This window comes from Loxodonta africana, unplaced genomic scaffold (genome assembly GCF_030014295.1).
Source record: "Loxodonta africana isolate mLoxAfr1 unplaced genomic scaffold, mLoxAfr1.hap2 scaffold_556, whole genome shotgun sequence".
Taxonomy (NCBI): domain Eukaryota; kingdom Metazoa; phylum Chordata; class Mammalia; order Proboscidea; family Elephantidae; genus Loxodonta; species Loxodonta africana.
The window spans coordinates 30,001-40,000 of NW_026975279.1; positions in this window are offsets into that span (position 1 = coordinate 30,001).

Below are 10,000 nucleotides of genomic sequence, written 5' to 3' on the forward strand. Positions count from 1 at the left end.
CTGCCTGCGTCTACCTCCGCGTCTCCCGAGCGTCCCGTGCGTGCGTCTGCTGTGCGCGTGCGTCTCCGCGTTTCCGCGTGCCCCGGGCGTGCGTCCGTGTCGCCGGAGGGCGCCGCCGCCGCCGCCGCCGCTGCGTGCGCGTACGTGTCCGCGCGGGTGCGCGCGTGGCCTCTCCGGTGCGCGCGCGCGCGCGGCCCCGTCCGTCCGAGTGCGGCGCGCCCTCTTCGGGATGCCGCGCGGGCGCGCGGCCGGCGGGCGCGCGAGTCGCGCGGTCGGGCGTACGTACCTCGTGCCCGTGCCCCCGTCTCGCGCGCGACGCGTCTATCGCGTCGCGCGTGTGTGGCGGGGGCGCCGTGTCCTCCGAAGCACTGCGGCGCGGCCGTCCGCCCCGTCGCGCCCCTCCCTCCGTCCGCGCGGGTGGGCGTCCCGCTTCGGGGGGGGGCGGCGGGGTTTGGCCGCGGGCGGGCTTCTGTCGGGGGGGTCCGCGGGCGTGTGCCCCTGAGGCGTACCTTCCCGTGTTTCGGCCGCGCCGTCCGTGCGAGTCGCCGTGCGTCCGGGCCCCCGTGCGCGTGCGCGAGCGGACCGTGTCCGTGGGTGCCGCGCGTCCGCGTTCCCGCGTGTTCTGCCTGCCCGCGCCTACCTCTGTGTCTCCCGGGCGTCCCGGGGTTGTGTCTGCTGCGCGCGCGCGCGCGCCCCCTCGCGTCCATCTCCGTGTTTCCGTGTGCTCCGTGGGCCCGTCCGTGTCTCCGGAGGGCACCCTGCGGTGCGGGCGCGCGCACGCGCGCGCGGGCGCGTTCCCGTCCTTCCGTCCGTCCGTCCGTCCGTCCGTCCTCCTCCTCCTCCTCCTCCTCCTCCTCCTCCTCCTCTGCCCCCCACCGCCCACACCCCCGCCGCCCCCCGCCGCCCCCACCGCCTCCGCCGCCTCCAAACCTCTTCCCCGCCTGGCGGGTGGCAGCCGGCGGCCACGTCGGACTGGATCCGGATATCGCCAGCGTGGGGCCCACGGCAAGGGCGCAGGCGGGGTGGGGTTGGGGGTGCGTGGTGGGCGGTGGGGGGGGGTGGCGCCAGCGGTCCTCGGCGGCGGCGGGCCTAGCGCCGCCGGCACGTGCCCCTCCGGTTTCAGTCGGGACCGCCTCCGTGACGTCGAGGAGAGCTTCTCCACCCGTCCGTCCGAGGGCGCGGGGGTTCGGCGGACCGAGGGTGCCGTCGTCCCTCGACGACCGCCTTCGGGTCGCGCGCACACACACGCTCGGAGGCGCCCCGTCTCAACTGAAAGGAGTCGGCGGAGTAGAAACCGCGGCCCTCGAGACAGCTCCCTAACGCCGGGTGCGTGCGGCGGGGTGCTTTCTACACCCTACAGAAGGAAAACGCCTGTGGCCGGAGTTCTCGACGCCCGCCTTTCGACGCACCCTCTCGTCGCCTCGCTCCGTTTCCTAAGGCTCTCGTGACTCCTCCCGTTCTATTTCAGGGAGGCGCAGCTGAAGGGCTATCCGCTCCGCCCGTCCGTGAAGTTGGGCTTTCCCCCCGAAGGTGGCCGGAAGGGGGTGGGGGGGCGCGTGAGCCAAAGGATCTTGAAAACGCGGCGGCGGCGGTACCGCTTTCGGCTCTCGCCGATCCCACGCAGAGGCGGGGGCGCGGGCAGGTCCGCGCGCAGGTGCCCGTGCGAAGGTGCAGGCGCGTGCAGGCGCGGGCGCGCGCGCGCGCGCCCTCGGGCAGGTACGTAGAGGCGGGCGCCCGCGCGTGCACACCCCTAGGCGTACGCACGGGCACGGACGCGCCCGAGGGCGCGCGCGTACCGGCGCGGGCGCGCCCGTGTGGGCGCGCCCACGCCTACGCGCGTGTACCCGCGCGGGTACGCACGGGCAGGCACGTGCGTACCGCCCGCCCGCGCACGGGCGCGTGCACGCGCCTGCGTGTCCGTATCTGCAGCCACGGGCGTGAGCGCGTGGGCGCCTACCGTCCTTCTTCTACCTAACGCCGTCACCGGGCTGGCTCGGCGTCCAGGTATGCCTGTCTCCCCCTCCCCTCCAATCCCCTCCCCCTCCCCGTCCCCCTCCCCTCCCCTCCCCGCCCCCCTCCCCTCCCCTCCCCTCCCCCTCCCCCTCCCCCCTCCCCCGTCCCCCTCCCCCTCCCCTCCCCTCGTCTCCCCTCCCCTCCCCCCTCCCCCTCCCCGTCCCTCCCCCCACCGCCTCCCCTCCCCCACCCCTCCCCCTCCCCTCCCCCTCGCCTCCCCTGCCCCCATCCCCCTCCCCTCCCCCACCCCTCCCGCCCACCCCCTCCCCCTCCCCCTCCCTCTGCCTGTCTCCTTCCTTTTCTGAAACCGGGTTTTCCTCTTCGAGAGCCGTTCCGCCCCTCGGGCGAAACCAACTCGCCGCGTACCGGAGACCGAGTGCAAAGACGGAGCCCCGGCGGCGCGGCGGCGGCGGCGGCTCGGAGCTCGGCTGCCGACCGAGATCGTCGGCGGTTCGGATCCGCCGGCTCCTCCTTGGGAAGCCCGTGGGGCGGCTCGACTCTCTCCCCTAGGGCCGCTCCGAGTCCCGAGCCGCTCGACGGCACGCGACGGCAGCGGCGCCGCAGTCAGTTCTCTATCTAAACGGAAACGACGACGATGACGAACGTCAGTCTTCACCGCCACGCCCTACTCCCCACCCGAGCACCGTTCCAACTCGGGTGTTTCTCTCCCTGTGGCGGGGGTCCCCCCCGACTGAGAAAAAATAAACCGCCCCCCGAGGACGGCCCGCGTTCGGAGCCTCTTGGTAGTAGCGCGCCTTCACGGGACGACGGCACGCGCGCCCGTCACCCGCTTCCCGGAAAGCTCCCCCCGCAGAGAGTCGCGAACTCGGGCGAAGACGGAGGAGTCCGCGTACCCGTCGCCCAAGGTTCAGCCATCGTCCGATTGGAAACCGGTGCCTTCCCGGTCCCGCCTCCCCGTCGATCGACGCCTCCCGGGGGTGGGATGGCTTCCAGCCGAACCAGCCTACCGTACCCTTCCCCTCCTACGTACCTCGGGAGGTCGGCTCGGACAGGGAGGGGCCCGTCAGATGTCCAGTCCGCCGTGAGCTTTCCACGACGACGGTCGGCCGGTCGGCCGGCCGGTCGGCCGGTCGGCCGGTCGGTCGGTCGGTCGGTCGGTCGTCCCGGAACACCCCGGTCGGGTCCGCGCGCGCGCGGCACGGGCTTCACACACCTCGCTCCTCTGGCTTCCCGGGAGACGCTCGCGGCACGGCGACGCGTGCAACGCGGGAACGGCGACGCTGCCCTCGGCCTTACCGTCCCCCCCCTCCAGCCGAATACGGCCCCGGCCCTCACCGCGGGCCGAGTTGGGGGGCTGGGGGTCGGGCCGGGGGGGGGGGATCGGCGGCGGCGGCCCTCGTCGGCAGGCGGCGCTAGCGCCGCCGGCGTGCGGCCTTACGGTTCCCGTTGCGATTCCCCTCGTGGGCGCGGAGAAAAGCCTCTCCATCCGGCCAAGGGGGCGCCCGTTCGGCGGACCGAGGGCGACGACGGGGGGCTGCCCGTCCGCCTGAGCGCGCGCCCGCTCCCGCAGGCACAGGCGCGCGCGGGCGCAGGCACAGGCGCACACGCTCAGACACGCGCTCACGCGCAGACGCGCACTCAAACCCATACAGACACGCACAGACGCACACACAGACGCACGCACAGACCCGCGCTCACGTGCGCAGGCGCCCCCACAGACGCAGGCGGACACGCACACGGGCACGCCCGCAGACGCGCACGCGCACGCACGCAGTCACGCGCGCACACGCAGGCACACACGCCCGGACACGCGCGCACACGCCCCCGCAAAGACGCGCCCCCGCACAGACGCGCGCGCGCGCAGGCACGCACACCGGGACGCGCGCGCGAACGGACGCACGCACGCGCGCAGGCACGCGCGCACACGCACCAGGCCACCCGGAACGTTTGCCAACTCCCCGCCCACCTCAGCACCCCACCCCCCGGGCCCGAGGCGCGTGGTCCCCCACCGCCCCCACCCTCCGACCCCCCCACCGCCCCGCTCTCGGCCTCCCACCCCCCAACCCCCCTCGGGCACTCCACCCCCCACCCCCACGACTCACGCACACACGCCCGCCCGCCCGCCCGCCCGCCCGCATTCGGGAGCCGCCGGAGATCTCTCGATGCTCGAGACGCCGACTCACCCCTCTCCCTCCCCCCCCCCCGCCCCGGAGACGCCACCTTCCCGAGTCCGCCCGCGAGCCCGGAGAGCACTCGCTCGGGCCGAGCCGCCCGAGGGCCTCTGGGCGGGCGTTCGCGGCTGGCCCGCCGCGCCTCCGCTGGACCTCACTAAGTCCGGCCTCGCTCCCGAGAGCCTCGAGGGCCTCCCTCGGTGAGATGTCTCCCCAGTCGGACCGGGGGGCCCAGAGCCGGTCCGTACCGGCTCTGGGAAGGCGTTCCCGGCCTCCCCCCCGCCCCCCGTTTGCCCGCCCGCGTCGCGGGAGGATGGAAAGCGATGAGGAAGAACGCTCTCGGTGGCGGCCGTGGTTTTCTTTTGCGACGCGGATGCCGGCAAACGCACGGCTCCCTCCCTCCCTCCCTCCCTCCCGACGCAATTTGCCCGTTCAACCCGCCTCACGCGTACCGTTGGCTCGGCGACAGGGACGACGGCGGAAAACGTCTCCCGGTCTGCCTGCTGCGCCACGCGGGCACTCAAAGAACGAGGAGGAAAACTTCGGGGACTGGCGGTCTCATCCCGTCCCGTTTGTCGCGTCCGTCCAAAGGATACGGATCGGAGAACACCTGCCCGTCCGACGCTTGGGACGTGCTCTCTTCTCCCTCCCGCCCCCGGTGGACGCTCATCCCCTCGGGCGCCCCCCCCCCGTTCGGCCCTTTCGGGGGCGAGCGCGCGCGCGCGCCCCATGACGCTCCCGAGAGGTTTCCCCGGCGGCCCGGGGGAGTCTGTCCCCTCTGCCACCCTCGAGCCCCGGCCGGGGCCCAGGTGGACCCGGTTCCACCCCCCCGCCGCCCTTCGCTCCGGTCGTCGGCCGTCACCCGGCGGCCGCTTCGATACCGTCCCCCTCCGGAGCTCTGCGGCGCCGACGGGATGGGAAGCGGTCCCGGCGGGCGCGCGCTGGCCACGGCGGCCCGGGGCCTTCGCTCCGTCTCCTCGAGCCCGGCCTGGCTCCCGGCGTCCTCCCGGGGTCCTCCCGGGGTCCTCCCTCCCTCCCTCCCTCCCTCCCTCCCTCCCTCCCTCCCTCCCTCCCTCCCTCCCAGGGCCCCCCCCGAGTGGGACACGCCGGCTGGCCGGCATGGTGCTCCAGGGCTCCAGCGGGGTAGACGGGATCTTCCTGGCTGAGGGGCGAAATGGCCCGGCTGGGCCGGACCCCCTTGGATCGGAACTTTGGGAGATGGGGCCAAGGTGGTGGAATAGGCTGACGCTTCCGCCTAGCTCTCTTGACGACAAAGACCCGGAAACACAAGCGAACGAGTATGTCTGCGACGAGCGGGGAGTCCTGACCGTCGAAGGCGGGCTTAGACGACGCACTGAGGGGCAGCGGCAGGAAGAGACCTTTCAGGGGCAGAGAGGGTTTACCGGCCCTGCCCCGCGGGGAGCCCTCTGGCACCATTCCCAGAGCGGCTGCTGCAGTGGGCTGGTACCGTCGTTCCACTGCTGTTCCGTCAGGGAGAAGCAGCCAGCCACACAGCCTGCTCACACCTCCGGAACCTGAGGAGGGCCCGGCCGGGCGGATCCCCTTGGCCCAACCGACCCCGCGCTGTGGCCGGCCCCACCGTCTTCCGGCCGCCCCGCGCCGAGAAACGTGTTCGGCGGCGGCGCTGGGAGGCGGGGGAGGGGGGCGGGGGGGGGAGCCGGGACGGGGCCGGGCGTCCGGCCGCCCGGCGACGCGCCCTCGCCGGCCGCCGATCCGGATCCGTCCCGCTGCACTCCGCGCCGGTTGTCGGCCGCCACCTGGCGGCCGCTTTGATATCGTCTTCCCCCGGAGCTCCGGCGCCGGCGACACGCGCGGGAGGCGATGTGGCCGCGCTGGCCGAGGCGACGTTCCCGGACGCCGGCGGCGGCGTCGGCAGGATCGTCCTGGCCGAGGCGGGAAAGGGCCCGGCCGGGTGGATCCCCTTGGCCCAACCGACCCCGCGCCGTGGCCGGCCCCAACGCCTTCCGGCCGCCCCGCGCCGAGAAACGTGTTCGGCGGCGGCGCTGGGAGGCGGGGGAGGGGGGCGGGGGGGGAGCCGGGACGGGACCGGGCGTCCGGCCGCCCGGCGACGCGCCCTCGCCGGCCGCCGATCCGGATCCGTCCCGCTGTCGCCCGCGCCGGTTGTCGGCCGCCACCTGGCGGCCGCTTTGACATCGTTTTCCTCCGGAGCTCCGGCGCCGGCGACATGGGAGGCGCTGTGGCCGCGCTGGCCGAGGCGACGTCTCGGGACGCCGGCGGCGTCGGCGGGATCGTCCCGGCCACGGTGGGGCGCCGGCGCCAGAGCCACGTTCCGGAATTGGGCCCGCAGCTTCATGTGGCCGAGGCGGTGGCCGTCGCCGCCGCCGCCGCCGCCGCCGCCGCCGCCGCCGCGCTCCCGGGTGCCGTGTTTTAGACGGCGCTGGACCGAACCGGGCCGCACCGAGACGGCGCAGGCAGAAGAACGGGACAAGGCACGCCCCGGCCGTTCGCGCGCCTTCCTTCGCGCGGCCCGGTCGTCACCGGGGCCTCCGGCGTAGGTCCGGGGTGGCCCGCGGAGGGCGCCCCGGGCCCGGGCGCGGTCCCGCGTGGGGTCCGGACCGTCGGAGAATTTTTTCAAAGTCCCGCTCCGGGGGTCCCCGGGCCGAGGTTGCCGCCCCCGGCCCGCCCCGGCCCGGCCACGGACCCGCGCGGGGCCCGGACCTTCGGAGGGGCCCCGCCGCCCGAGAATTTTTTCCAAGTCCCCCCTCCGAGGGTTCCCCGACCGGCCCGCGTTGGCCGCAGCGCAGGCGGCTGGCTCTGGGCGCCCGCGCGGCCCCGGCCAGCTCCGTCACCCCGTCCCGCGGGTCGACCAGAGGATCCCGGGAGCTCCGGGGGGGGGGCGGGGCGCTGGGGGCCATGGGGTCGCGCTACGGACCGATGGCCGGGCCGCAGTTCCGGGGGCTCGCCGTGGGGAGCGGGCCCCTCCCGCCGCGGGGCGTGGCTTTTCTCTCGCCCAAAACGGGCGATTTGGGCCACCAGATTGGTGCTGACACGCTCTCCTCGCTGGGTGACTCCCGCTGAGCAGATGGGAAACCTGGACGGGTCCGTAGACGCCGGTCCACCGACGGCCCACGCCCTCCCCCGCTCCTCCCCGCTTGAGCCGCCCGCCTGGGGCCCGTGCGCCGGCTCTCGCGCGTCCAGATGTCCAGCCGCGGTGCCTCCCCCCGGTCTCCAGTGCCCGAGGGCGGCGTGGCACGGGCGCCGCGGGCCCTCTGACCCGCGTGCCCCTTGTCGCAGGCACCCGCGGTGGCCGCGGTGCTCGCCAGAGTGTGCCCCGCTCCCCCCCTCCCCCAGGCCCACGTGCCTCGCGTGTCAGGCGTTCTCCGTGTGCGGGGTCCTCGCGGCCACCTTTCCGCAGCCGGGGCGGGCGAGGCAGAAAGCGGGTCCTCTCCGGGGCTGTCCTCGCCCGCCTCCTGGCAGCCCTGGCGGGGGGTTCTTCTCCTCCTCGCTTGTGCCTGGGCTGACCCGATCGATGTGGTGTTGTCGTGCTCTCCCGGGCCGGGTCCGAGCCGCGCCAAGACGAGGGACGGACATTCGTGGCGAATGGGACCGCTCTTCTCGCTCAGCGCGCGGGCCCCTCGCTCCTCCTCCCCGCCCGCCGGTGGTGCGCAGAGGGGCAGGGGCACGGAATCCGGCCCGACCTCGCTCATCTGCCCTCGTTCGCGGCCTCGCGGCCAGCGTCGGCGGTGGCGGGGTCCTGAGACCGAGCAGGACAGCCTCTGCTCGTGGCCCTGGTGTTCTGCCTCGCGTCGGGCCCTCCCCCGCCCCCCGCGGCGGGGGGGCTCTCTGGTCAGACGCACCCGCGCGCCCCACCCAGGTGGTGCCGGTGCGCCTCGAGTGGCCCTTTGGCGGTGCCCCTGGAACGCTCCAGGCCGTCCCTCAGGTGCCTGAGGCCGGGTGGCGGTGCCGTTTCCCCGTTCCCAGCCCACCCTTCCGGTCACCGCTCACGCGTGTGGGCGTGCGCCCCTCGAGCCGAGAGAAATAAAAAACAGGAGTGCGGCCGAGAGGGAGAGAAAGGATGTGGAGGAAAAAAAAAAAAAAAAAAGAAGGGGGGTCGAGCGGGGTAAGACCTTTAGAGCACGCACGCCTCGCGGGAGGGTGCCGTGCCTGATCCCGAGAAGGCGGGGGTGAGAGAGGGGTGCGCGCGTGCGTGCCCGCCCCGGTGCTTGCCGAGACCCGCGTGAGGCAAGCGAGAGCGGAAGGAGGAGGGCCCGCGTGTTGCTTCCGCCGGTGCCGAGGGAAGTCGCCCTTGCGAGGTGGGGGCCCAGGCTGCGTAGCCGCGGCTGGGCCCCGGCGGTCCGTTGTTAGGCTCTGTCGTACCTCCTCCCCCCCGCGGGCCGCCCTAGAGCGCGGACCCCTCTACAGAGGGAGACCGGGGGGTGTGTTGGGCTTTTAGGTGCCCAGGCAAGCCTCGGGTGTGCGCGGCGCGTACCCGCGAGGCCCCGCGCGCTCGCCGGAGCCTGGCTCCGGTGAGGCGGGATGAGGCGGAGAAGCTTTAAAAGAGAAACGGAAAAAAAAAAAAAACGGACGACTCAAAAGGCGTGACTTTCCGAGGCCCTCGGTCGCCGCTGCGGTGCCCCACCCGTTCCCTCCTCGCCCGAGTGGAGGGTGGACGCAGCACGGAGCCGGGAGCACGCGCCGTCCCCGGGTGAGGCAGAGCCGCCGTGAGCACGAGGCGGCAGGCTCCGTTCCCGGCCGCAGAGGCCCACTGTGCCTTAACCCCCCCGCTGGTGCTTACCAATACCGCAGGCCCCCCCCGCCCATCCCCGGGGCGCCCTCGGGCGCCTGGCGGGGGCCCAACGTGGGGGGCGATGGGTGGGGACGGCCCGTCTTCGGTGAAGAAAGTCTTCTCTAGTCATCTCCGAGGGTGCCTTGGGGGTGCCGGATCCCCCAGCCGCTGCCCCTCGCCTTGCGCGCAAGCCACCGACCGTGGCTCGCAGGCAGAGCCCCCTCTCCTTCCCGCCCGGTGTGGAGGGAGAGGTCCGCCGGCCCCGCGGTGGGGCCGCGCGCCGCCCTTCGCCTGCCGCGGCCCGCGCCTCCCCCCTGCGAGTCGGGGGAGGGCCTTCGCCGGGCCAGCCGTCTGGCGCCGGGGTCGCGCGCGTCCGTGTGTGCGTGTGAGTGTGCGGCCCTCCCGTCGCGCGCCTGGTGCGGTGGGGCCGGGGGTCCGTCCGGCGGACGGCCCCCGCGCCGTTGTGTGCCGCCTCCCGCCCGCACCCGTCCCGTGCCGCCAGCGGTGCGCGGGTGTGCGGGCCCACCTCCTCACCCGGGAGCTTTCCCGGCGATGTGCCCCTGGGCCGGGGGGATGGGCGTGCCGGGGGCCGCCCCCGCAGCGCCTCCCTCGCCGACGTCGATCGACCCCGCCCCGCCCGGCCGGCCCGCGCACACGCCGTCCCCGGTCTGGGACCGCGAACCGGCCTCGCCGCGTTGGGCGTCGCCACCGGGCCTCCCCGGCCGGTGGTGTCCCCTGGCGACGCGCCCTCGGACCCGGGCCCGGGCCCTGTGTGCGCCGGGCGGGTGGGCGGCGTGTGGCCGTCGTGCGCGTGAGGGTTGCCCGCTGGGTGGGCGGTGGGCTGGAGGAGACAGGGAGCGGCGGCGACCGCGGGGGGGTCCGATCCCCCTCCGCGCCGCCGCCGCCACCGCCGCCTTCCCGCTGCCCGCGTCTCCCCCGCCGCCGCCGCCCTGCCCTGGCCTCGCCGCGTCCCTCCGGCTGCTGGCTCGGGGCCGCGCCTCCCGCCAGTGCGTATCGCTTCCCGGTTCCCCGGTGGTGGTCCCCCGCCCCGCGCCCGCCGGCGGTGAGCTGCCGGTGGGGGGGGCTC